Source organism: Ovis aries, chromosome 7 (genome assembly GCF_016772045.2).
Source record: "Ovis aries strain OAR_USU_Benz2616 breed Rambouillet chromosome 7, ARS-UI_Ramb_v3.0, whole genome shotgun sequence".
Taxonomy (NCBI): Eukaryota; Metazoa; Chordata; class Mammalia; order Artiodactyla; family Bovidae; genus Ovis; species Ovis aries.
The window spans coordinates 26,789,044-26,813,053 of NC_056060.1; the positions used below are offsets into that span (position 1 = coordinate 26,789,044).

Genomic DNA, 24,010 nt, shown 5'->3' on the forward strand with positions numbered 1-24,010 from the left:
ACCATATTCTAGGACTACAATGTGTTCTAAGGCTTTTCAGGAAATGATAAAAATGCATAAGAGCCACTTTGGTCAGAAGGACCAATCTATCTATATCGGATCTCTACCTAGAGAGAGATTTTCTTCTCTCATCATCTACTCTGATCCCCCATTTTTCTGGACCAGTGCATTTGTAGTTTTAAACAGGAGCAGTGAATTTTCAAAGTCTTTCTGATTGAAGCCTGGCTGCCTTAACAGAGAGGACTCACTTATCTGAAGATTTTTATTATTGGAAACTTAGAGTTTAATAGAGCAGCTGTGATTCTCCATTCATAGAGATAGAGTTTCAAGGTTCAAAATCTCACAGAGATACAGGGGCATAAAAGGAAAATGTGCGTGGGCCATCCTTTCTTTCAAAGTGTCCTTGAGGAAGAGAACACATGCGTTGTGCTGCATGAAGGCACTCGGTAGCCTGACTCTGAAGTGTTAGAGCCTCCTAAAGAGAGAGAAAGTGGATGTATAAAGTTGGAACTTATTGTGATGCACAGTATTTGATGTGCTAGTGGATAAAGGCAGGAGAGAGTAGGAGCCGGAGGTGGTGAGGAAAGGAGGGTTTGTTTGAAACTGTCTCATCTCCAGCATTTGTTGATATGTTACATCAGACCTTTCTATGACAACAGTGTATGAGAAACAGTATTTTTTAAATTTAATCTGTATTTTATATTTGAGCATAGTTGATTCACAGTGTTGTTAGTTCCACGTGTACAGCAAAGTGATTCTGTTAGACATACATCTGTTCTTTTTCAGATTCTTTTCACATAGAGATTATTACCGAATATTGATTAGAGCTCCCTGTGCTATGCAGTAGGTCCTGCTGCTTCTAATGTTTAATATATGCTAGTGTGTATATGGAAAATCCCATGGACGGAGGAGCCTGGTGGGCTGCTGTCTGTGGGGTCGCACAGAGTCGGACACGACTGAAGCGACTTAGCAGCAGCAGCAGTGTGTATATATTAATCTCAAACTCCTAATTTATCCCACCCTCCACCTTTCCTCTTGAGAAACAGTATTTTTTAAGAGGTGAGCTCACTCCCAATTGTTATCCTGAAGGCAGGCTTCCTTGTCTCCCTGTAAGAAGTCTAGCCTTTATATTCCCTTTAAATGTGGTTATTGTGGTTTTTGTTTTATTTTCTTTCTGAAAAGGGGAGTGTCTTGATTTTTGTTCAAGTGAGGAGATGTATATTTTCGATCTTCCTATACCTCTTTGGTATCAACTTGAGCCAAAAATGCATTTTTTAAAAAACACAGTATTAACCTTACCATACCTGGTTTATGCCTTTGTGACCGCAAGTTGAGGTCATCTCTTTTCTACATAAGAAATCACTGTTGAGAGTCAGTTTCCTTCCCAGGGACCCTGTAATATTGATTATTTTACTTCTACCCAGGATATTACTGCACCACAGGAAGCTGACACAGTGGGGAGTTAAAAGAAACTGCCTATCATTCTGTTGTCTAGGACATTTATTTCAGAAGTTCAGCTGGTGGTCTCAGATAGGAAGGGTACAATATATTTACAAAAAATCTTTGTCTCTGTCTTGATATTTACAGTTATTCAACGTGTTGTAATGAAGATAGTTCTGTAATAACTAGTTAAGTATCCTTCTGATAATTAAAAACCTAAATAAAGGTGTAGAATTATAACTAGCTTCTAATATGCTTATCTTAGAGAAAACAGTTATATCGCCAGCTGGAGTTTTTGTTCACAGACCTATTTATGAAGGGAACATAAAACATGATGCAAAGATGGCAAAAATTCATACTTGTTAAAGCTGGGTGGGAAGCACATGGGTACTGGCTGTCTGTCTGAGGTAATTCAAAGTAAAATATTAAAAACAGAATATCAAGAAAATATTTCAAAATATTTTAAAACATTTTAGGGAAGAAGAAGACATTGCTCATGTAGAAGATTAGCTTCAAATAGGAATCATTTGAGATTTTGGAATAATAGTTGTGAGAATTCCCTAGTAAACAGGAAATAGTGCTTGGGATCGTCAGTGAATGGAAATGAATAAATTATTACATAACCAGTGTGTCACCATAGTTGAAACATGGAGGGATGGAAAATGATATTTCCTCTTGGAAAAAAAGAGGTTGCTCTTATCCACTCTGTTCTGCTAGATAACACATTTGCTTATGTACTGTTTGCAGTTTAAATACTTAAACCCTATCTCACACTCAAAGTAAATTGCAGAACCCGCAAACCTGGAATCAACTGAAGGCAACTGAAATGTCTGGCACAACATTATAAATAAAAGAATATTGCAAAGAAAGCTTCTTGGGTTTCCAACAATTCATTGCTTTTTACTCCTTTTGTGACAAATTATCACTCTTTGATTTCCATGCCTTACTTCTTGATTGCAAATGATACAATTTTCTGAGATTTTCTGAGATTTTGTGAATTTTAGTTACTTCTGGGATATCCTAGCCCCAATTACGGATGTTTAGTCCTTGTTTATCAACTTGTAATTTGACTCCTTGTTCTTGGTTGCTTGATCACTGTTGAGGCAACAGAATAATTGAGCAGCAGTCTGCATGTCTAGCCAGCACTGTTTTGGAACACGTGCCTGTTTGGGCTAGCAAAGCTAGGGCTTGACGTAACTCATTCCAGGAATTTTAGATAAAAGTGTTCGGCATTCGGCAGTCTCTATATGGGTTCAGCTATGTGTGTTAAAATGCGGAGGAACGCTTTTGCGGATCCTCTAGATGGCAGAACAAATACAGCAAATACGCCTCAGGAGCCTTTCCGAGAAGTGTGGGGAGGGGAGAGCAAGGAGAAATGGGGGACAAAGGGGACTTTCTAGCTAACAGAGCTCCAGGCTGTCTATCTCAACCCAGCAAGGGAAAATCTGCTTTCGTATCTGAGATCTTGTTTGGAAGAATGCAACCCTGCTAAAAAATGATGGGATAAAGCTAAACACCTCAAGCTGTGCACACTAACATCAAACCACAGGTTTCCTTGAGGACTAATGGAGGCATCTACCTGGCTATCCTGCCCATCTCTAGAGACTGTGGCTGACTCCACACCAGCACATACGCTGGTGAATTCTGAGTGATGCTGGCCTGCTTCCGTGCTCTTCTTATCTTACTTTCTATGAGAGGATCAGGTGCAACATAGATTTCAGCCTTTGTCCCTGTTTGAACGAGATCACCATTATTGGCATAGATTTAACAGATGACAGTGGCTCTCAAACTCAGAAGACTTAGATGCCTATCTAGACGCATTCCTCACATAGAGCACAGAGTAAATGTAAGATTTGTAGGTATGCCACTTCCCCATTCTGATCTTTGAGTAGCAAGCTGATTGTAGTACTGCTTTAATTTCTTTTGCAAAAATGCTTATCCCAATTCCTCTGTAATCACCTTTTAATAGTAAGGTCAGTTATTGGTCCCTTTGGACTGTTGATGAAGTCCTGGACCATAATATGGTGTGACAGGTGTGATTGTTGGCTTGACACTGCAAGGAGATCAAACCAGTCAATCATAAAGGAAATCAGTCCTGAATATTCATTGGAAGGACTGATGCTGAAGCTGAAACTCCAATACTTTGGCCACCTTATGCGAAGAACTCACTCATTGGAAAAGACCCTGATGCTGGGAAAGATTGAAGGCGGGAGGAGAAGGGGATGACAGAGGATGAGATGGTTGGATGGCATCACTGACTCAATGGACATGAGTTTGAGTAAACCCCGGGAGTTGGTGATGGATAGGGAAGCCTGGCGTGTGCAGTCCATGGGTTCACAAAGAGTTGGACACGACTGAGTGACTGAGCTGAACTGCTACATATATCTGTATATACATATAAAGATAACTGAATTGGAACCTGGCTTTGACTTTTGCTACTTGAAGAGCATGTTAGTCAATGCTACATCCCTATAATGATGGTCAGCAAATAGGAAGCCCACGTGTTCTGACGATGACAACAGTGTGACATCACACTGTGAGTCTATAAAAGTGGTAATACTCGATCTGGATTATCAAGCTATTTCACTAATACCTTCAATACCATATGAAAAGTGGAGGATGGCAGGATCTTCAAACAACTGTTGAATAACATAGTGGTGGTAATTAACCAGTGCATGGGACTGGAAGATTGCTTTAGGAATTCTCTAACACCGCGTCATTTTAAGCAAACCAAGTAACTATAGATGTGTCTTCAGGTTGGCCTCTAGGAATTCACGTAGTTGTTTTTTGCACGTAATCTTTATGTCGACTCTGAGTTTAGGAGGCTAAGACATAAGTGATATTTTGAATTACGGCTACTGCAACTAATCAAAGGATAAACTGCACATGTGTTCACTATGGAAGGACTGGTGGTTCTGCTCTCTCCTTTGCAGCTAAAACTGCATAAAAGATAAAAAGAGGAGAGATGGTCTGTGTAGTGTTTACATGTATGTAAGAGGGGCACTCATTTTGTCTCCTTTGTTGAACTCTAACTCCCAAATTACTTTTATAATTTTTTTGCAAATTTTGGTTGAAGACTTTTATAGACCACAGTAGCTTTGTTTCCCTGTTTTATGAATTCATGTTTTGTTAAAAGGATTTCGCCAGCTTCCTTCTCACATCTCCATGTCCCAGTACTGTGTATGTGCCTAACACTAATTAATTATGTCACCAGGTCATTTTATAACCTATATTTAGGGGCTGTTTCTCATTCAGAGAGATTCTCTCCTGTTTTGAGCGTATTGATAATTTTCGCCATTTCCTGAGCAGTGTCCGTATCTGTTTGAACTCGGGTGGGGCTGGGTGTCCATCCCTTACTCTCTCGGTCCCTCTTTATTGCCTGGTTGCTCGCTGGCACTTCCTCCTCCCCTTTTATCATCATCTGTGAATTTTTATTAACATGTTTACTCCTCCTTTGAATTATTAATCAAATAAACTGTGAAATGGAACTTTTATCTTTAATGGTTGATACTGTAAAAGTGACAAACGCAGGGCAAGCCTCTTTCCCTGGCTCGGCTCCTGTCACGCGTCTCTGTTGAGTCTCTGTGACAGGACTTGAAATGGTAGTGCTCACATCTCTTGCAGCTCGTTTACACTGAAAGGATATAATCATTGGTTTGCTATCAAAGCCACTTCCCCAGCTCAGATTGTGATGCTGCAAACCAAAGATGAGACTCTCTCGGCAGGAAGAAGCCGGAGAGGAGATGAATCTCCATAATGAACCATCAGCCTTATTCAGATTTGGTCATTTCATGAAGAAAAATTAACCATGATAAGGAAGAAAGATACCAGCTAGTTGGAATACCCTGTTGGATTAAGGTTGAAAAACTTTTCCATGATACTGGAATGAGGGAAATTCACAAATTCTAAGGAAAAATTGGGGAGTTATAATAATTTAGATATCAGTAAATATTTATTGAATTAAAAATATTATGTAGTACCAGTCCCTTTGCATTAAATATTAACACTCCAAAATGACTTACAGGAATATTTCTAATTTTCTGTGCAAAATCATGCGGCTTGTATTCCAGACAAAGATAACATATCTAAAAAAAGTCAACAAATACACTAAATGGATGTACTTTATTTTGACCTATACACTTACTTATGTACTTTCATGGTTTAAATAAAAAGTGTAGCATTTGGGTGACTTAAAAAGAGCGGAAGCTAAAAAAGCGGTGATAAATATCATTGCAAGGATATAGTAGCCAAAATATTTGCTCTATTTCTATGAATCCATTAATACACAATAATATTACTTTTATAATATACTTTTATAGCATATGTGCATAAAAGCATCCTAAATTACAGAAACAGTCATTGAATACTTCCCAAGCATGTTCAAAATCTCTTCAGTTATTAAATCTATCAACATACAACACAAAAAAATCCCATAAACAAATGAAATCTTTAGGTATTACACCAAATCTTCTAGCATAAAATCTCTTATCTGTCTGTACCATGGGATGCTAAAGTTGAAGCAATTTTCACTTGAATCACTTGATAAATGATGTGTTAAAAATTAGCTAATGTTTTTATTCTTCACCTTTTCACATAAAATGAAGAAACTATATATTGAAATAATTTGAAATAAACTGTTTTTTGAAATGAGTTTTTTGAAATCTGTTATTTAAATCTCAGTAATCATTATTCAGAATGAGTTATAGAGAAACATCGATTTAGATGGGAAAGAAAAATGAGGATTCATTGGGACTGATGCTAACCAGGCTAAAGGGAAGGTGGGTTTGTCTATCCATTTTCTTTAGAAGATAAACCATAGAAACAGAGTCCCCAGACTGGTGAGGCAGGGGTTTCTTTGTACCTTAGTGAGTAAATAAAATCCAGAAGACTTGAGGAATGGAATTTTATACTCTCTTCAGTTCTATTTAACTGAAAGCAAATTGTTTGAGCCTAATATTGTTATTCTCCTGTTTTTCTCTAAGTTAATTAAGCAGTTCTTTAATTGGGTTAAAGTATTATTTTTTTAACTTAAAAATATATGCATATTTTCAAAGCATGTCAGTTTACAAAATGTATCATAATGAGGAAAAAGAAAAGAATTCTTAAGGGTTCAGGTGCATCTCAGTGGCGTTAGAAAACAGTACTTTAATTCTTTGTCAGTTAGGGTTGATATACAAAGTAAGCATTTGAAATTTTTAAGGAAACATTCTTAGCAATGAATTGGTACACTACACTATTATGCTTGTATCCGAATTGCTGCTGTTACTGGAAAATGACGGGTGGATTTCTGTAATGAATACCAGTGCAAAAGACTTAGGATATTTAAGGTGACTTATAGACTGTCTTGGAAAGAGTGATGGGGTCATGTAATTTACTCTATCAACTAAAATTTGAAATAAGGAAAGAATTCAGTGATGTGGAATAATTTCACGTTTGACTGTACTAGGCAAGTGCTGAATAATTACTTTAGGTAAATTTCCTTATATATCGGAAGATCTCTTTAGTTGCTTTTGTTGTTTCTCTTCTGTCTTCTAAGATAACAGAAGCATATTATTTATAGGGCTTCTTTTTTTAAAAAAATTTTATTTATTTATTTGGCTGCTCTGGGTCTTGGTTGTAGCATGTGGGATCTAGTTTCCTGACCAGGGATCGAACCTGGGCCCCCTGCACTGGGAGCTCAGAGTCTCAGCCACTGGACCCCCAGGGAAGTCCCTTATAGGGCTTCTTTATGAAAAGCTTAAACTTTGAACTTTTCCTATTGAAGTTAACTAATATGGTTGAACTTTTGCTAAAAATCTAAGGAACTCAAATTCTGACCAACCCTTTTCTTTTTTAAAACATAAGATAGTCTAAAAGTCTCATTATGGAGTGATTTCTAGGAAATTTCTAAAAGGCACTGTACCCTTTAAAATTCTTTGGCTTTGGTAGTTCTTTGCATTGTACAGTTTGGACCATTTGATCTGAGATAAAGCTTTTGAGGTATTAAGATATCAGACATCTTTTTTGCTCTGTTGTTAAATCAAAAAAAGTCTTCATTTATAAATGTAATGAAAATATGCCCAGAACTTTAGGATATTCTACTGAAGTGCTATATCTTAGTTTACTAGAGATTGTTTTTCTTGAGTGTGAATGAGAATGACATCACAGATATGTGTGTGTGTGTGTGTGTGTGTGTTTTTGCTAATGATAAAAATCAGTCATTGAGCTTTGTTCTTTTGCTTCAATAGAAATTACTTTAAAAACACACTATGTTTTCTTTGTTCTACTAAGTGCCCTGGGAAACAAGTTACATTTAAGTATGTTTGGTAAATAGCAATTTGGAATGTCTATTATGCCCCGTGTAGGGCTTTCTTCAGGCATTTTCTCCAAGCTATTAAATATACCAAAATTGGGCTTTTAAAAATGAAGACAAAGATGGGACAAATTTATTGAAAACAATGAATGGAATTTTGGAGTATTTTCTTACCTAGTTATGGATGATTAGTTTATGCAGCATAAGTGAAAACAAGCATTTACCTCCCAAGGCTTAAATGTGCACAGAGCTTAAGAGGATCACATGGAATTCAGATCTACGGGCTCATTCAGCAGCAGGTTTCTTTCAGTGGTTGAGACACAGAGTAATGTCATAAGATTAAATCTTACCTGGCAGTGGTTTGCTTGAAGCTCAGTCATTTGAACTCTGGCTGAAAACAGTAAGCTTCAATACCTGCAATGCCTTCTCTGCTTCCTTTGCTGTCTTCTTTTACCACCGTGTTTTCTTTCCTGCCGAGTCTCTGTATCTGTATTCCTGGTAATCCTCTAGCATTAGTTAGGATGGCATGCAGTAGATGAAGATTCCTTCTGGATAGGATGCTAGAACCAGAAGGGTAAATTTTGCCTGTCTCTGATAACAGCCTTTGGTCTGACCACAGACAACTTGAATGTCCAGAACTTATTAAAAATTCATTGACTGTTTCATCAATTGGAAAATCCTGAGTCTTTCTATACACATTTTACCTTCTGCAAAAGTTCTGTTCATATTTCAGAATTACACATGCTCTCGAATCAAGTTGCCTTAAAACAAATTGTCTGGATCAGAAACATGGATGTTGTTCTCTTGCATTCTCTTGCTTTCCATGTTTTTCCCTTTATCAACTTTTCAGTCCGTGAGCTTCCTTTCTGCAGAGGATGGAGGGATTTCTTCTGTTCCTCTCGTGTTTCTGTAACACGCAGTTCTGGTCCACTGTTCTGTGAGTAGTGAGGGAAAAATCCAAAAGGAGGTACAGCTTTGTCATAATCTCCGGACAGTGAGCACGCTTGGCATGAATGAAGAGCTGATATGAGCTATTCAAACCAGACAGCAAACTGATGGGCTGACGCTTTCATACATAATACACCCATTAATTACCTCTCCTGATGGACAGCAGTGTGCCCTGAACGGAAAGAAGGAAGGAGCAGAGGATCACATTCGGTTAAATAGGTGCTCTGTGTTTGAGCAGCTTGTCATTGAGAAGTGCATCCAGGAAAAGCTGCAGCTTTGGAATGTGATCAGGTAGAGTGGGCAAGAGTTGTTTTGACAGACAGTTAAGTGACGTATCTTGGGAGGAAAAAGAGCTGAGCGCAGAGGTAGCTGGAATAAGTCTCCAAAATGCTTTTGAAAATGTTCATTTTCCTCTGTTAATCCTTTTGGCTGGAAGAAAGTAATTGGTGTTTTACCTCTGCATTATTTGCTGGGATTTTGCTGAGCTATTTACACATGATATAGCTTTCCCTAAAGAAGGAAAATAATTTTTAAAGAGTCTTTGAGATGGAAAAGTATATTGTGAGTTTTAAAAAATTATAGCAGTAAAAAGGCTGCTTTTTGTGAAAGATGTGTAAAAAAAAAATTGTCAGCTGTATTCAGACATAAATCCGAGGGAAAGCAGAGAAAAAGCTGCTTTCTGAAATATATATTTTTATGTTTTTACATATGTTTTAGGCACATGGATTTTGTTGCTTTGGAATAAAGCATCGCTTGACATAAAAATTTAGCAGAGTTTTCCTTTTAAGATGTTCTTAAGTTACATGGAATTTTGAGTAGTTGTATAAATTAATAGACCTAAAACGTCAATTTCATAATTTTTACTTCATTTTTAACATATCACAAGATTTTTGTTTTTTTCCTACTTGTTCATAGAGTCCCTTTAGGAGACTTTCTGGGCAATAGGATGCTTTCAAATATTTTTAAAAAGTATTATGAAAATTTCAAACTTATACAAAACAATGAAAAATAATCTATGAATGTCCATAAACCTACTACTCAGATTCAATATTATGAAGATTTTTCTTGCCACATTAACACAGTGCGGGGGAGGAGATGGTAGGGTAAACTGAGAGAGTAGTATTGACATATATACACTACCATGTGTTAAATAAATAGCTAGTGGGAAGCGCTTGAAAGCATGGGGAGCTCAGCTCGGTGCTCTGTGATGACCTAGAGGGTGGGATGGGAGTGGGAGGCTAAGAGAGAGGAGAGATATGTGTACATACCGCTGATTCTCATTGTCGTACAGCAGAAAATAACACAATATTTAAAGCAATTATAGTTCAGGTAAAAAGAATTAAAAAAAGATTTTTGCCACTTTAGCTTTATTTAGCTTTTTTCTTTTCCTTAGCTAAGGTATTTTAAAGTAAATTTCATTTCACCCCTGGGTACTTTAGGATATATAAGTGACATATGCATGACCCCTGCCAACTAGTTTATTTCAAGTCTGTTCTTTGTTGGTCACTCATTTTATCATCCAGTATCTCTCATTCATTTGTCGGGAAATTCTTATATCTAACCCAAGTCCATGCTGGTAACATAAGGTTGTGTCCCCCAGTTTTGTCTTCAGAAAAGGCAAAAGATGCAGTTTATGGAAATTTTCCACTTTGGGACTTTCCGTAAACAGTAAGTATATTTTTAAAGTGTGAATGCTTTCTCACATGACTACTGTGCCATTATCATGCTTAATAATAATTAACAAAGGAGTACTTATTAATAATTGTTTGAGGTCATATAATATCCAGTGCCAAAGAATTGATACTTTCCAACTGTGATGCTGGGGAAGACTCTTGAGAGTCCTTTGGACTGCAAGGAGATCAAACCTGTCAATCCTAAATGAAATCAACCCTGAATATTCACTGGAAGGACTGATGCTGAAGCTGCAGCTCCAATACTTTGGCCACCTGATGCAAAGAGCCAACTCATTGGGAAAGACCCTGATGCCGGGAAAGATTGAAGGCGAAAGGAGAAGGGGATGACACAGGATGAGATGGTTGGATGCCATCACCGACTCAACGGACATGAGTTTGAGCAAACTCAGGAAGACAGTGAAGGACAGGGAAGCCCGGTGTGCTGTAGTCCATGGGGTTGCAAAGAGACATGACTTACAACTGAGCAACAACAATATGCAGCCTGTTTAAAACTTCTCATGTCTCAGAAACTGTCTCTTTCCATAGATTCTTTTTTTAAATTAGGATCTAGATGTAACCCACTCATTATATTTAGTTGTTAAGCATTAGAATTTTAAACACTGTCTTAGATGATCACATATGAGGAGATAAAATTTAGTTTTATTGTGTTCTAGACACATTCATAATATGAATATCCATAGAAGAGAACATGTTTTTTGAATATTTTTCCATCTAGAATCTCTGAGCCACCAGGGAAGCCCTCTAACATTATGCATGATACTAAAAAAGGAATATAATTTTGTATGGTAATGATTGGCCATTGGTTAGGTTCATTGCTTTCTGTAAGTTTTGGTTTTGACTTGTTTTGGAGTATGTAGTTTAGGATTCTGCCCAAGCCGTGGTACCTACCTTTGGGGCTGGGCGTATTCAGTCAAGCACATTCCAGTTACTTTTGCTTTATTGCTGAGAAAGACCATCTTGCTGGTTTACTTTGTCAAACACAAGAGAACATTGCTCTAATAAACACTCCAATTTAAAGCCATTGATTATTGAGCCACTTTCCGCAATTAAATGTGTCTTAAAGTTCTGTGATGATTTAAAAAGAGAGACGTCATTGTGTGCATGTAGACAAATGACTGTAATACTGTGTAATTATACAATATTCATAAGATAATATAATTTTGCCAATTGTATAGTTATTTCCCAGTAATACGTTTTTTTCCCTAAGAATTTTTATTTTCCAATTAGATTGAACTCCCAGTTCCTTTCTGACAAACCAGAGCATTTGGCTGCCTATTTTACTTTTCCCGGAGTGTAATAATATGAGGTTGTCAAATAACTTGTGTGCTGTGTTCTTTGCTGTTGAGATTTTTTTCTTCATTTTCATCCAGATTCTTTCTCTCCCTCTCCATCTTCCTGGTTGGCTGGATAAATGAGAATGGGGAGGTGAAATATGGGGAGCCATTAAAAGGGCATGGATGGAAATTATACCCAGATTCAGAGCCCGTGTAAGGACCATGCTCCCATATCTGGAGGGCTGTAGAGCTCTGCTCTCCCGCCCACAGTGGTGCACCCCGGCCCTATCTCCCGTCACATGACTGTTTGGTTACTTCGTATAGCATTTCTTCATATTCTGAAATTATGCCTTGTCCCTTAAATCTTGCTGGACAAGGAGTAAATGTGTTTATTATCTACATATGTGAAAGCTTGGTAAGTAGTTAATGACCATGACCATTTTGTGTACATAAACTGAATAGAAAAAGATGAGCCAAAAACTTCTGCTTTTTTGTAGGATGGACCTTCTGCTTCGAAGTAAGGCTTTGTCTCTGTGAATACCACTGTTCAAAGCTCTGATGGGTTGAGCAGTTGGCTGGGTGTGTGGCTTATTCTCCCCACCCTCACAGGAAGTGGAGGGAACGCCTCAGGGACTTGCATGTTCTCGTTGATGTGCACAGTAAAGCTCAGTTTTCCTTTGTTCAGACATTTCAACTCCCATCTCCCATTTAGCAACTCCCTTTGTTCTCTAAATTTAAGTTGATCTAAACTCTCCCATTTCTACTACGAAACTGAGTAAAGAACTTCAGATGTTTCCTGGTCTTTATGGATTTATAAAAGAGTTTCATGCATAAAAAGATACATGATTTTGCCCCACAAAGTTCTTTCTTGCAAAAATGTTTGGTCCATACCAAGAAGTATATTCACAGCTGTTTTTGAGTCTTTGCCAAATTATAACTGCTTTTAGAAAGAAAAAGTAAAAGCTAATCCCTTCTTTATATTCTCCAATCCTTAGATGTGTTTCAGATTTGTGTTTCAGAACTTCTTCTGTGGCAACTACTGATTTTTAGGGCATTTAAAATATCTTTAATCTCAGTTGAATATGATTATCTTCAGTTAATAAACAAAGAAAAAAGTTGCATTTTAAGAGTGTTCTGGAATCCCACAAGTTCTTTCTAAAATAAATATCCTTTTTTTGTTTTTCCAGTTGCTCTTATTAAAGACATCAAATCTTTGTTGGTCTACTTGGGTCATTCTGTATCACTTTCACCCATTAATTGTAAAAGTGAACAAATGTTTGATTTCTTCCTAGTTACACGATACAGCTCTATATTCTTTGTGTGTATAATACATCTAGTTTTTGTAGCTTTGGAGCAGGCGGTTATCAATCCTGTTTTACAAAGGGTGAAGCAGATACAGAGAAGTTAAGTAACCGGCTTAGTTTGATACAGCTAGTAGTATGTTGAACTATGGTATGGCAGTAAGATGCCCTACTCAGTGTTGGGGGAGTGTGTAATTTCCTTGGTTCCGTCTTGTTGAAGCAAAGATTTGGAACAGTGGACCAGTGTTACAGCTCCGTTTTATTTGGCAAGCAGAGGGAAATACATCCTCAAGGTATGAGGGAGGGCTGACCCAAAGGAAGAGCAGACTTCCATTTTGTCTCCCCTTTTTATATGTTTTTTTCTCCTCCCTCTGAGCCTGCTCTATGTAAATTGGGCTAGCCAGGAGGGCTGTTTGTTTCACCTGAGGTTCTCACTCTGGTCCTCAGATTTTCTTTTGTTCCAATTACATGGGCTTTTCCTTTCTTTGTCTTTTAGCCACCACCATTTTGGACTCCTTTTTCCTGTTCTAACTACTTAACATTAAGAAAAAGATAGTGGAGCCTTTTTCTTTATGTGTGAGACTCTCAGTATAATTCTGAGAGTGCATAATCAACACTATCAAAATGAGGTCGGCAGTTTCTCTGAGATCCCAGATGATCCGGCAGATGACCCTAAGAGCTGGACTGTCATTGAGAGAAGGACAGGGGATTTAATAAAGAAGGAATGTTTCCTTTCTAGCTTCCATGCTTAGCGTTTTAAAAAGGGTGATTTCTTTTTCTGTCTAAAATTACTCATTTTATTCTTTTATAGGCTCTCCAATAGTAGTATGTTTTAGAATACCAGTCAGTTATATTTAATTAAAAGTTTTTAAATAGTGTGGTGCTATGAGGGGATATGAGCTAGACTTGTCCTTTACAATAAAGTTGATAGCAAACAGTCCTTCACATGAAATTTTATCTTCTTTGGATTAGTTTTTTGTTTCACTTTTAAACTTCTTTAGTTCATTACCATAGCACTCACTTATTTCTCTTATCTTGGGCTTAACCTGTGTGCTGGCATTTGACCTTTTCCATCCCATCTGTCCTTCAGATTTTGAGTTCTGCAGATGACCACTAGAGGTCTGCAGACCACACTTCAGAAGGCTGGTTTTACCAGGCTCACCCCAGTGAATGGGGTAGATACATTCCTGGGGATGTCATTTACTGCTGCTGCTGCTGCTAAGTCGCTTCAGTCGTGTCCAACTCTGTGCGACCCCATAGACGGCAGCCCACCAGGCTCCCCGTTGCCTTACTAGTATTTCTCATTAAATATTAAGTGCTTCTAATGTTCCTGGTCCCAGACTAGGCTATTTCCGGGGATAGATTAAAACAAACAAACAAACAAAGGTAAAGCCTCTGCCCTTAAGAACCCTGCAGCCTAGTGGGACACTAAAGTGAGCGCATGGCCACAAAACTAATGTTAGGCGTGGCCACATGATATCCTTTCTATTGTTGTTTAGTTGCTAAGTTGGTCTGACTCTTTTGCCACCCCATGGACTGCAGCCCGCCACACTCTTCTGTCCATGGGATTTCCCAGGTAAGAATGCTGGAGAGGGTTGCCATTTTCTTCTCCAGGGGATCTTCCCAAGCCAGGGATTGAACCCATGTCTCCTGTATTGGCAGGTGGATTCTTTCTCACTGAGTCACCAGAGAAGTCCATATATTTTTAGATCCCAGTTACTAGGGCCCTTCAGATTTCCAGGTTTATCAAAGCTCTATGAAACTCTTAAATTCTGTAGCTCTTCATCTATTGTGAAATCACTTTTGCTTTCTCTGATAGTGAAAGCCCTTATAGTGCAGCTTTATCAGTCTGGCAGGGAACCCACTCTCTGGGGCAAACCAGACTGTTTGGATAGGCTCTGTTAGTTTAGTTTAGTTTGTTTGTTTTTAATGCCCTTCTCAGTGGCTCTAGGCATTAGTCTTTAGGGAATCACTCAGATAGGGGTCAGCCTCCCCAGTTTTGGGGAACAAGATAATCCCCACAGTTCAGGATCTTCCATTTCCGTGTTGCTTTATACTACAGACATTTTTTTAAGGAAGGATCTGTGTCCTGTTTGCATTTCTTATATGTTAGGGGTGCTTTCCCAGTTTCATGTTTACAGTCCTATTCTGAGTGATCCATGAAGAGTACCCAGTGTAGCACCTGCCACATAGATTGGAAATGCTCAATAAACACCAGCAGTTATTGTGATTGTGGGGCTTAATTTAATTTTTGTATTGGAAGAACTTCAGAGATAGGTTAATCACTTATTTTACACAGTAAGTTATAGTGTTCTTTCAAATGATCTATTTAACTGGAGTTTTTATTTTCAGTGCTATCCATTCCAGAGTAGGAAGGCCAAAATTTTGATGCAGTCATTATCAGCTTAATGATTACTCTATTTCATAGAAGCTTTTATGTGGATAAGTATTTTGAAGTAAATGGCAATTGTGAGTTTTAAAAGAAATTAAGGGTGAAATTTGGAAAGCACTAAAAATTTCTACATAAACAGTGATGGTATAAAAAACTTGGCAATTTGTTAGTCTCTTATCTGGATCAGAGGTTCCAGAGGGAATTCTGAAAATAATAGATTAGTAACTTTCTGGATGGGAGATCTATTCTTAAAAGTGTGCAATCCTTGAATACTTAGATGAGTAGCTTGATTTTAGAAGTAAATAGCTAAATGGATGAGTAGAAACAAGGGGTTATATTTTAGATTTTAAAAGATTTTTGACAAAGTTTATACTTTAAAATCTATTTTAAAATCCTTAGTAAATAGCTAAATATATAATTTTGGAGATGTTTGAGCCCAATTGTCTGAGCTGGTGAGAGAACTGTATAGAGATAGACATCAGTTCTTGGAATGGAGAAGCTTTGGGAATTTTCTAGGAGCTGAGACAGGTTTCATTTAACATTTTAATAGATTATTTGAAACACAGAGAATAAGAGAAAAGCCCCGAGATTAGGTAGTAGTATATAAAGCTATTAGAGATAAATTCTAGAGTGGAGCTCTGTGAGTGAGAAATGGTAGATCCATTTTAGTGTGGACGTGAATAGGTGAAAATAATATTGATAACAACTATGTGATGATATGCCTGAAGATAAGGGGAGAGTTGCAGGAAGGTTTTAAGCAGGGGCATTCCATGATTTGCTGTGTTTTTAAAGCGCTCTGAGTCCCATGTGGCATGGTAAGAAATTAAGAGATCGGTAGACTAGTAAGGAGATGATTGTGACGATCTAGGCAAAATATGTTGCTTGCTATCTTAGCTTGGGCTGCTGTAACAAAATGCCATAGATTGGTGTCTTTTTTAAATTAAGTAAAAATTTATTAGAAATACTTAATCCAAGTTTAATACATCTTCTGTAGTCCACGAGTATGTGTTACTGAAATATAGTTGATGTAAATGTTGTGTCGATTCCTGCTGTATAACAAAGTGATTCAGTCTTATATATATTTATACACACATTCCTTTTAAGGATTCTTTTTCACTGTGGTTTAACCCAGGGTATTGAATGTAGTGTTGTCTGTCTATTCTCTATATGATAGTTTGCATCAGCTAATCCCAAATTCCCACTCCATCCCTTCCTCACACTCTCTCCTGCTTGGCAACCACAAGTTTCTTTTCTGTGTCTGTGAGTCTGTTTCTGTTCCATAGATAGGCTCATTTGTATCATATATAAGTGGTATCGTATGGTATTTGTCCTTCTCTTTCTGACTTCACTTAGTATGGTGATCTCTAAGTCCACCCATGTTGCTGCAAATGGCATGATTTCATTCTTTTTTTTTAATGGATGAGTATAATACTCTGTTGTATATGGGTACCACATGTTCTTTATCCATTCAGATCCATTCAGTGGACATTTAGATTTTCTCTGTGCATGGACTAGTGTCTTAATCAACAGACACTTGTTTCTCACTGTTTCAGAGACAGGAAAGTCCAAATTTAGGATGCCAGCATGGTCAGGTTCTGGGCCTCCTTCCACCTTGCGAATGGGCTCCTTCTTGCTGTACCCTCATCTAGCCAAGAGAGGAAGCTCTGTTGTCTCTTCTTCTAAGAGCGCTAATCCCTTCCTGGGAGTGCTACTCTTGTGACTGCATCTGAATCTTCAGTTCAGTTCAGTCGCTCAGTCATGTCCAACTCTTTGTGACCCCTTGAATCGCAGCACACCAAGCCTCCCTGTCCATCACCAACTCCCGGAGTTCACTCAGACTCACGTCCATCGAGTCAGTGATGCCATCCAGCCATCTCATCCTCTGTCGTCCCCTTCTCCTCCTGCCCCCAATCCCTCCCAGCATCAAAGTCTTTTCCAATGAGTCAACTCTTCGCATGAGGTGGCCAAAGTACTGGAGTTTCAGCTTTAGCATCATTCCTTCCAAAGAAATCCCAGGGCTGATCTCCTTCAGAATGGACTGGTTTGATCTCCTTGCAGTCCAAGGGACTCTCAAGAGTCTTCTCCAACACCACAGATCAAAAGCATCAATTCTTCGGTGCTCAGCCTTTTTCACAGTCCAACTCTCACATCCATACATGACCACAGGAAAAACCATAGCCTTGACTACACGGACCTTAGTCGGCAAAGTAATGTCTCTGCTTTTGAATATGCTATCTAGGTTGGTCATAACTTTTCTTCCAAGGAGTAAGCGTCTTTTAATTTCATGGCTGCAATCACCATCTGCAGTGATTTTGGAGCCCCCCAAAATAAAGTCTGACACTGTTTCCACTGTTTCCCCATCTATTTCCCATGAATTGATGGGACCGGATGCCAGGATCTTCGTTTTCTGAATGTTGAGCTTTAAGCCAACTTTTTCACTCTCCTCTTTTACTTTCATTATTACTCCCCAAAGGTCCCACACCCTAGTGCCATCATTTTGAGGATTAGGAATTCAACATATGGATCTGGGGACACACATTCAGTCCATCACAGTTCCTCAGACTCACTCAGGTAATAACAGTGGAAAAGAAAGGAAGTGGAAAGATTAAAGAAATATTTTGGAATATGAAAGAACTTGCTGATGAGTTGAGGAGTGATGGAGAGTGAAGTGACGGAATCGTGAGTGCTCAATAGTCTGGGTTGAGTAGCTGGATGGGGATGCCATTTGCTGAAGCCAGGGAAGCTCCGTGGGGAGCAGGTTTGGGAAGAGGAAGATCAGAAGACAGTTGAACAGTCTGGGCTGTGGATCAGTGTTTTACCTTCTTAAATACTTAAATACTTTTTGTGTGTGAGTCAACATACTCTTACATGTAATCTTTGTAAATAGGCCTTTTTCTCTATCTTAAATGATGACTTCTAACCTCACTTTTTATTTTTCTTGTCTGTACTATTTACGTGTAGTACACACTCATCATAACTTCTCTCCTTGCAGGTATTCCAGGGGGGTAGGAAAGAAATGGACACATCAGTCTTTCTGTACAGGGTGTGGTTTGAAAAAGCCACTGTAGGAGAGAATATGCCCATGCATATTTCCATCCCTAGCCTTACTTCGTTGAGAATAATTTTTAAAATTCTTCTATGAACGAGTTTTGACATGTCCAGATTTCTCTGTTTTTTGGTTTCTTGATCACCCTGGCTCATTGGCAGAAAGGGCTGTCCTCAGATGATCCAGACACCTCATTTTCTAGATGAAAATGCTGAGCATCTGAGAAGCTGGCATTTACCCAAAGATGCAGATCTTGCAACTGGTTGAAAGTAGACGTGGTAGAGCAGTAGAACCTCAAGAGTCGGAATCCCAGCCTATAGTTCTTTCCAGGGGACATACCAGTTGCTTGTCAGTTTCCTCTCATAAAACAAATTCTCATGAGTAATAACAGAAGTGAAATATGTTTTATGAGAAATATGTTGGATAAAGTAAAAACATCTTTTGTAGAGATTTCATGTTTATAATTTGATAGGATTGCTGTTTTAGTCTTTGAACAATTTAGCACCTAAAATATCTGAAGCAATCTAGGCTGGATAGGTAAAGGTCACTGAGGATAAACTGTTTCCAGGCAGCTGACACAGAGGCAGAGGGGACAGCATAGAAACAAACAATGTTATCCTTAGTGTGATGTGGAGTAGTCAGTGAAATGGGGCTTGCATGCAAGAGGGGACAGTTTTAGCTGGAGAGATCAGGGAGGTTTTGGAGAAGAGGTGTGCTGGGGATAGGTATTGGCTCAGTGTTTTTTGAACCCCTCCAGAAGAATCAGTTTTATGAAGCTCATTTTATTTTCCTTGTTTATCCTGAAACATTAACAAGAGGCTTGTTGTGTGCTAAGTGGAGAATTAGATTGAGATTATGTGCAAAAACATTTAAAATAATAAGAGTGGCAACAGTCTGAGACACACGCACACATATTCTCTTCCTCTTTTTAACCCAAGTATTCTTGTTGCCATAACAACCTGATTATGGGAGTGCATTTGCTAGTATGGTTGAGGTTGTGTCAGCAGATCCATATAAGCTGTAGTTTTCAGGATTTTAAAATTCAATGTCATATTCACTGATGTGACATAAAATCCCATCCATCAGTTTTATGTTCCCAGCTACTTGAGTACCCGGAAGTCATTCTCTTCCCCTCCTGCTGACAAAGTCCACATATTTAGTGTCTCTGGGATTCTGCTTTTGTTTGTGAATGTTGCATTGCTCAAAAAATCCTCCATATCTGATCAAGTTCTCTTCTTTCATAATAAGGGAATTGAAGATCTGAAGGGTTAAATGACATGCCTGAGGGCAAATAATTCAACAAGGATTTAGTAGTTAATACACCCAGCAGTGATGGTATTGGAGTTGAAGAGGGATCTCCTTGATCTTTGATTAAATCTCACATTGATGTGCCTTTATTTATGTGTCTCTTTGTGTATGTGATATGTGTCCTTCCTCAAATAATAGCGTTCTTTTGTCACACACTGCACTGTAGACGTTTGTTTTATGTCTGTCCACTAGAGCTTCTCGAGGGCAGACCCCAGGCTTTACCCGCGTCTCCAGCTTTTGATGGGAGAGGCCAGCTCAGCTTCTTCTTCCTTCTGGCTCTGACTGAGGTTTCCTTGGCTTCTCATCTTCTTTGTTGCCTATTCCTTATTCTCAAACCTGGTGTCCTGTTACTGGTTTGTTGTAGTTTGACCCCTAGCACTCTTCTTTCACTAGAGAGCATGAGGGGAGATCGGGGAAAGAGGAGGTGGGAGTGGGTTGGGAAGGTCTAGGCAGGAAAGCAAGCACAGGAGTGTGAAACTCAAGAAAGCGTGGTGCTTTGAGATCGGGTGCTTCCTTACAGTGCTCTCGGGACTGTGAGTGGGGGGTTAGAGAGAGACTGAGGGACCTAAAGGCAGACTCGAACTGGACTTTCTGCTGAGGAATTTACAATTTGTCTAGTAGGTGATAGAAACCCATTGAAAGGTCATAAGTGGTGATGTGATATAAGGAGATTACCTAGAATTGCTGACTTGAAGACTGAAATGTTCCTGAGAAAAAGAGTGAGACATAGATAGATACACATTCTCTGAAGTAGGAAAGGAAGCAACTAATTGTGTGTGGGGTATGAAGATAGGGAGCTTTTACAAAAGTGATGATATTTTAGCTGGATTTTAGTGGACAGCTAGGATTACATCAGGCAGGGAGGTGAGAGGGAGGGCACTTTAGAGATGGGAAGCAGCTTGAGTGAAGGATTTGGAAGCAGGAGCATGGTTGGCATTTTAGGAGAATCTTGACTGTGCCAGGGTGGGTACGGTGTGAGGTCCAAGGGACCCAGTGACTTGGGATAGGACTGGATATATTGGCTGTTACTAAAAGCTTACTCAGTTCAGTTGCTCAGTCGTATCCAACTCTTTGTGACCCTATGAACCACAGCACGCCAGGCCTCCCTGTCCATCACCAACTCCTGGAGTCCACGCAAACCCATGTCCATTGAGTTGGTGATGCCATCCAACCATCTGATCCTCTGTCATCCCCTTCTCCTCCCGACCTCAGTCTTTCCCAGCATCAGGGTCTTTTCCAATGAGTCAGCTCTTTGCATCAGGCGGCCACAGTATTGGAGTTACAGCTTCAACATTAGTCCTTCCAATGAACACCCAGGACTGATCTCCTTTAGGATGGGCTGGTTGGGTCTCCTTGCAGTCCAACGGACTCTCAAGAGTCTTCTCCAACACCACAGTTCAAAAGCATCAATTCTTCGGTGCTCAGCTTTCTTCACAGTCCAACTCTCACATTCATACATGACCATAGGAAAAACCATAGCCTTGACTACATGGACCTTAGTTGGCAAAGTAATGTCACTGCTTTTGAATATGCTATCTAGGCTGGTCATAACTTTTCTTCCAAGGAGTAAGCGTCTTTGAATTTCATGGCTGCAGTCACCATCTGTGGTGATTTTGGAGCCCCCCAAAATAAAGTTTGACACTGTTTCCCCATCTGTTTCCCATGAAGTGATGGGACCAGATGCCATGATCTTCGTTTTCTGAATGTTGAGCTTTCAGCCAACTTTTTCACTCTCCTCTTTCACTCTCATCAAGAGGCTCTTTAGTTCTTCTTCACTTTCTGCCATAAGGGTGGTGTAATCTGCATATTTGAGGTAATTGATATTTCTCCCAGCAGTCTTGATTCCAGCTTGTGCTTCCTCCAGCCCAGCATTTCTCATGATGTACTCTGCATAGAAGTTAACTAAGCAGGGTGACAATATACAGCCTTGACGAACTGCTTTTCCTATTTGGAACCAGTCTGTTGTTCCATGTCCAGTTCTGACTGTTGCTTCCTGACCTGCATACAGGTTTCTCAAGAGACAGGTCAGGTAGTCTGATATTCCCATCTCTTGAAGAATTTTCCACAGTTTATTGTGATCCACACTGTCAAAGGCTTTGACATAGTCAATAAAGCAGAAATAGATGTTTTTCTGGAACTCTCTTGCTTTTTCCATGATCCAGCAGATGTTGGCAATTTGATCTCTGGTTCCTCTGCCTTTTCTGAAAACAGCTTGAACATCTGGAAGTTCACAGTTCACGTATTGCTGAAGCCTGGCTTGGAGAATTTTGAGCATTACTTTACTAGCATGTGAGATGAGTGCAATTGTGCAGTAGTTTGAGCATTCTTTGGCATTGCCTTTCTTTGGGATTGGAATAAAGACTGACCTTTTCCAGTCCTGTGGCCACTGCTGAGTTTTCCAAATTTGCTGGTATATTGAGTGCAGCACTTTCACAACATCACTTTCCAGGATTTGAAATAGCTCAACTGGAATTCCATCACCTCCACTAGCTTTGTTTGTATTGATGCTTCCTAAGGCCCACTTGACTTCACATTCCAGGATGTCTGTCTCTAGGTGAGTGATCACACCATCATGATTATCTGGGTCGTGAAGATCTTTTTTGTGTACTTCTTTTGTGTATTCTTGCCACCTCTTCTTAATATCTTCTGCTTCTTTTAGGTCCATACCATTCCGGTCCTTTATCGAGCCCATCTTTGCATGAAATGTTCCCTTGGTATCTCTAATTTTCTTGAAGAGACCTCTAGTCTTTCCCAATCTGTTGTTTTCCTCTATTTCTTTGCACTGATCACTGAGGAAGTCTTTCTTATCTCTCCTTGCTATTCTTTGGAACTCTGCATTCCAGTGGGTATATCTTTCCTTTTCTCCTTTGCCTTTTGCTTCCCTTCTTTTCACAGCTAAATGTAAGGCTTCCTCAGACAGCCATTTTGCTTTTTGGAATTTCTTTTTCTTGCGGATGGTCTTGATTCCCGTCTCCTGTACAATGTCATGAACCTCCATCCATAGTTCATCAGGCACTCTATCAGATCTACTCCCTTAAATCTATTTCTCACTTTCACTGTATAGTCATAAGGGATTTGATTTAGGTCATACCTGAATGGTCTAATGGTTTTCTCCAGTTCCTTCAATTGCAGTCTGAATTTGGTAATAAGGAGTTCATGATCTGAGCCACACTCAGCTCCTGGTCTTATTTTTGCTGACTGTATAGAGCTTCTCCATCTTTGGCTGAAAAGAATATAATCAACCTGATTTCAGTATTGACCATCTGGTGATGTCCACGTGTAGAGTCTTCTCTTGTGTTGTTGGAAGAGGGTGTTTGCTATGACCGTGCATTCTCTTGGGAGAACTCTATTAGCTAGCTTTGCCCTGCTTCATTCTGTACTTCAAGGCAAAATTTGCCTGTTACTCCAGGTGTTTCTTGACTTCCTACTTTTGCATTCCATCCCCTATAATGAAAGAACATCTTTTGGGGGGGGTGTTAGTTCTAGAAGGTCTTATAGGTCTTCATAGAAATGTTCAACTTCATCTTCTTCAGCATTAACTGGTTGGGGCATAGGCTTGGATTACCATAATATTGAATGATTTGCCTTGGAAGCAAGCAGAGATCATTCTTTCATTTTTGAGATTGCATCCAAGTACTGCATTTTTACTAAAGTACTGCATAGTTTACTAAAGGTTACTAAAAGTTTTTGGTGTAGACTTTGTGCTTGAGATAGATTGGAGCCATGGTGTTTAAAAAAATAGGAAAAGTCTTTAAAAAAGTAAGAAAGTGCTGAGCTGACAGAGAGAAATAGTCCTGGCAATTTAGAGACCAAATCAGACAATGAGAGAGATAGGCTATTTGGTTAGGCCAATGAGGAGGTCTGCTGAATTGGGATGTTGAATGAGGAAGACTAGAAATGGAGGCCGGGAAGCATTTCAGAGGTAGACGTACCGGATGCGGTGATTAACTGCATGGAGCAAAGGAGTGGAAGCAGTAGAAGAGGACGTTTTCTTATTCAGACTTCCAGGTGGATTATTTTGCCAGATGTCAAGCTGTAGAAAACAAGAGGTAGAGACAGATTTGGGTTAAAGATAGTTTTTGAGGAATTATATCCAAATTCTAAAAATTGAGGTATCATTTGCTTGTAAAGTGCTTGGATTAAGTGAACATTTACTTGCGTTTTGATAGTTGTATGCACCTGGGTACTCACCCTTACTCACAAGGTACAGAAGAGTGACTCTGCTTCAGGGAGCTTCATAAAGACCTGGGTGGCTTGTTAAAGCATAGATCGCTCCCACTGGACCCACCCTCAGTTTCAGACTCAGTATGTCTGG

At 39.1% G+C, this 24,010-nt stretch overlaps 2 protein-coding genes across 2 annotated transcripts in view; one reads left to right on the forward strand and one right to left on the reverse strand.

The window, feature by feature from the left end:
- CHRM5 (cholinergic receptor muscarinic 5) overlaps positions 1-8,965 on the reverse strand; it is an 80,649-nt gene extending 71,684 nt beyond the window's left edge. The window contains exon 1 of the mRNA XM_027972196.3: positions 8,083-8,965. The gene's annotated coding sequence lies outside the window, so the exon portion shown is untranslated. The remainder of the gene's footprint in view (positions 1-8,082) is intronic.
- The window catches only part of AVEN (apoptosis and caspase activation inhibitor), a 193,212-nt gene that overhangs the window by 60,470 nt on the left and 108,732 nt on the right, over positions 1-24,010 (forward strand). The window lies entirely within an intron of this gene.